This window comes from Phyllobates terribilis, unplaced genomic scaffold (genome assembly GCF_046119375.1).
Source record: "Phyllobates terribilis strain yellow unplaced genomic scaffold, ASM4611937v1 Scaffold_226__1_contigs__length_3207580, whole genome shotgun sequence".
In the NCBI taxonomy this organism is placed as follows: domain Eukaryota; kingdom Metazoa; phylum Chordata; class Amphibia; order Anura; family Dendrobatidae; genus Phyllobates; species Phyllobates terribilis.
The window spans coordinates 2,236,873-2,241,756 of record NW_027362986.1 but is presented as its reverse complement, the minus strand read 5'-3'; positions in this window follow the sequence as shown (position 1 = coordinate 2,241,756).

The window sequence follows — 4,884 nt, the reverse complement described above, 5'->3', positions numbered from 1 at the left end:
ATCCCACGGGGGTAAAATTGAAAAAAGTTGAAAACAATTTTTTTTTGGACTTAGTCATTTTTCCGGCGTTTATCAGACTTTCAGATAGGGGAAATGTCAGTGAACATTCCGATTTCAGTTCCAGAGCGATTCGCCCAATGAGTCCTTGATATTTAGTCGTTTTCAGCCAATATTTTGGATTTTTGAAAATTTCACTTTTTTGTGAAAATATCCACTAAATGAGGGAATAATATGTGTGAGGGTACCCCAGGAGAGTTCCAAATGTGTGTGGGTAGAATATATAACCCACGGGGGTAAAATTGAAAAAAGTTGAAAACAATTATTTTTTGGACTTAGTCATTTTTCCGGCGTTTATCAGACTTTCAGATAGGGGAAATGTCAGTGAACGTTCCGATTTCAGTTCCAGAGCGATTCGCCCAATGAGTCCTTGATATTTAGTCGTTTTCAGCCAATATTTTGGATTTTTGAAAATTTCACTTTTTTGTGAAAATATCCACTAAATGAGGGAATAATATGTGTGAGGGTACCCCAGGAGAGTTCCAAATGTGTGTGGGTAGAATATATATCCCACGGGGGTAATATTGAAAAAAGTTGAAAAAAATTTTTTTTGGACTTAGTTATTTTTCCGGCGTTTATCAGACTTTCAAATAGGGGAAATGTCAGTGAGCATTCCGATTTCAGTTCCAGAGCGATTCGCCCAATGAGTCCTTGATATTTAGTCGTTTTCAGCCAATACTTTGGATTTTTGGAAATTTCACTTTTTTGTGAAAATATCCACTAAATGAGGGAATAACAAGTGTGAGGGTACCCCAGGAGAGTTCCAAATGTGTGTGGGTAGAATCTATATCCCACGGGGGTAAAATTGATAAAAGTTGAAAAAATTTTTTTTTTGGACTTAGTCATTTTTCCGGCGTTTATCAGACTTTCAGATAGGGCAAATGTCAGTGAGCGTTCCGATTTCAGTTCCAGAGCGATTCGCCCAATGAGTCCTTGATATTTAGTCGTTTTCAGCCAATATTTTGGATTTTTGAAAATTTCACTTTTTTGTGAAAATATCCACTAAATGAAGGAATAATATGTGTGAGGGTACCCCAGGAGAGTTCCAAATGTGTGTGGGTAGAATATATATCCCACGGGGGTAATATTGAAAAAAAGTTGAAAAAAAATTTTTTTGGACTTAGTCATTTTTCTGGCGTTTATCAGACTTTCAAATAGGGGAAATGTCAGTGAACATTCCGATTTCAATTCCAGAGCTATTCGCCCAATGAGTCCTTGATATTTAGTCATTTTCAGCCAATATTTTGGATTTTTGAAAATTTCACTTTTTTGTGAAAATATCCACTAAATGAGGGAATAATATGTGTTAGGGTACCGCAGGAGAGTTCCAAATGTGTGTGGGTAGAATCTATATCCCACGGGGGTAAAATTGAAAAAAGTTGAAAACAATTATTTTTTGGACTTAGTCATTTTTCCGGCGTTTATCAGACTTTCAGATAGGGGAAATGTCAGTGAACGTTCCGATTTCAGTTCCAGAGCGATTCGCCCAATGAGTCCTTGATATTTAGTCGTTTTCAGGTAATATTTTGGATTTTTGAAAATTTCACTTTTTTGTGAAAATATCCACTAAATGAGGGAATAATATGTGTGAGGGTACCCCAGGAGAGTTCCAAATGTGTGTGGGTAGAATATATATCCCACGGGGGTAATATTGAACAAAGTTGAAAAAAATTTTTTTTGGACTTAGTCATTTTTCCGGCGTTTATTGGACTTTCAAATAGGGGAATTGTCAGTGATCATTCCGATTTCAGTTCCAGAGCGATTCGCCCAATGAGTCCTTGATATTTAGTCGTTTTCAGCCAATACTTTGGATTTTTGGAAATTTCACTTTTTTGTGAAAATATCCACTAAATGAGGGAATAATATGTGTGAGGGTACCCCAGGAGAGTTCCAAATGTGTGTGGGTAGAATATATATCCCACTGGGGTAAAATTGAAAAAAGTTGAAAACAATTTTTTTTTGGACTTAGTCATTTTTCTGGCGTTTATCAGACTTTCAGATAGGGGAAATGTCAGTGAACATTCCGATTTCAGTTCCAGAGCGATTCGCCCAATGAGTCCTTGATATTTAGTCGTTTTCAGCCAATATTTTGGATTTTTGAAAATTTCACTTTTTTGTGAAAATATCCACTAAATGAGGGAATAATATGTGTGAGGGTACCCCAGGAGAGTTCCAAATGTGTGTGGGTAGAATATATATCCCACGGGGGTAATATTGAACAAAGTTGAAAAAAATTTTTTTGGGACTTAGTCATTTTTCCGGCGTTTATTGGACTTTCAAATAGGGGAAATGTCAGTGAACGTTCCGATTTCAGTTCCAGAGCGATTCGCCCAATGAGTCCTTGATATTTAGTCGTTTTCAGCCAATATTTTGGATTTTTGAAAATTTCACTTTTTTGTGAAAATATCCACTAAATGAGGGAATAATATGTGTGAGGGTACCCCAGGAGAGTTCCAAATGTGTGTGGGTAGAATCTATATCCCACGGGGGTAAAATTGATAAAAGTTGAAAAAATTTTTTTTTTGGACTTGGTCATTTTTCCGGCGTTTATCAGACTTTCAGATAGGGCAAATGTCAGTGAGCGTTCCGATTTCAGTTCCAGAGCGATTCGCCCAATGAGTCCTTGATATTTAGTCGTTTTCAGCCAATATTTTGGATTTTTGAAAATTTCACTTTTTTGTGAAAATATCCACTAAATGAAGGAATAATATGTGTGAGGGTACCCCAGGAGAGTTCCAAATGTGTGTGGGTAGAATATATATCCCACGGGGGTAATATTGAAAAAAAGTTGAAAAAAAATTTTTTTGGACTTAGTCATTTTTCTGGCGTTTATCAGACTTTCAAATAGGGGAAATGTCAGTGAACATTCCGATTTCAATTCCAGAGCTATTCGCCCAATGAGTCCTTGATATTTAGTCATTTTCAGCCAATATTTTGGATTTTTGAAAATTTCACTTTTTTGTGAAAATATCCACTAAATGAGGGAATAATATGTGTTAGGGTACCGCAGGAGAGTTCCAAATGTGTGTGGGTAGAATCTATATCCCACGGGGGTAAAATTGAAAAAAGTTGAAAACAATTATTTTTTGGACTTAGTCATTTTTCCGGCGTTTATCAGACTTTCAGATAGGGGAAATGTCAGTGAACGTTCCGATTTCAGTTCCAGAGCGATTCGCCCAATGAGTCCTTGATATTTAGTCGTTTTCAGGTAATATTTTGGATTTTTGAAAATTTCACTTTTTTGTGAAAATATCCACTAAATGAGGGAATAATATGTGTGAGGGTACCCCAGGAGAGTTCCAAATGTGTGTGGGTAGAATATATATCCCACGGGGGTAATATTGAACAAAGTTGAAAAAAATTTTTTTTGGACTTAGTCATTTTTCCGGCGTTTATTGGACTTTCAAATAGGGGAATTGTCAGTGATCATTCCGATTTCAGTTCCAGAGCGATTCGCCCAATGAGTCCTTGATATTTAGTCGTTTTCAGCCAATACTTTGGATTTTTGGAAATTTCACTTTTTTGTGAAAATATCCACTAAATGAGGGAATAATATGTGTGAGGGTACCCCAGGAGAGTTCCAAATGTGTGTGGGTAGAATATATATCCCACTGGGGTAAAATTGAAAAAAGTTGAAAACAATTTTTTTTTGGACTTAGTCATTTTTCTGGCGTTTATCAGACTTTCAGATAGGGGAAATGTCAGTGAACATTCCGATTTCAGTTCCAGAGCGATTCGCCCAATGAGTCCTTGATATTTAGTCGTTTTCAGCCAATATTTTGGATTTTTGAAAATTTCACTTTTTTGTGAAAATATCCACTAAATGAGGGAATAATATGTGTGAGGGTACCCCAGGAGAGTTCCAAATGTGTGTGGGTAGAATATATATCCCACGGGGGTAATATTGAACAAAGTTGAAAAAAATTTTTTTGGGACTTAGTCATTTTTCCGGCGTTTATTGGACTTTCAAATAGGGGAAATGTCAGTGAACGTTCCGATTTCAGTTCCAGAGCGATTCGCCCAATGAGTCCTTGATATTTAGTCGTTTTCAGCCAATATTTTGGATTTTTGAAAATTTCACTTTTTTGTGAAAATATCCACTAAATGAGGGAATAATATGTGTGAGGGTACCCCAGGAGAGTTCCAAATGTGTGTGGGTAGAATATATATCCCACGGGGGTAATATTGAACAAAGTTGAAAAAAATTTTTTTTGGACTTAGTCATTTTTCCGGCGTTTATTGGACTTTCAGATAGGGGAATTGTCAGTGAGCATTCCGATTTCAGTTCCAGAGCGATTCGCCCAATGAGTCCTTGATTTTTAGTCGTTTTCAGCCAATACTTTGGATTTTTGGAAATTTCACTTTTTTGTGAAAATATCCACTAAATGAGGGAATAATATGTGTGAGGGTACCCCAGGAGAGTTCCAAATGTGTGTGGGTAGAATCTATATCCCACGGGGGTAAAATTGATAAAAGTTGAAAAAATTTTTTTTTTGGACTTAGTCATTTTTCCGGCGTTTATCAGACTTTCAGATAGGGCAAATGTCAGTGAGCGTTCCGATTTCAGTTCCAGAGCGATTCGCCCAATGAGTCCTTGATATTTAGTCGTTTTCAGCCAATATTTTGGATTTTTGAAAATTTCACTTTTTTGTGAAAATATCCACTAAATGAGGGAATAATATGTGTGAGGGTACCCCAGGAGAGTTCCAAATGTGTGTGGGTAGAATATATATCCCACGGGGGTAATATTGAACAAAGTTGAAAAAAATTTTTTTGGGACTTAGTCATTTTTCCGGCGTTTATTGGACTTTCAAATAGGGGAATTGT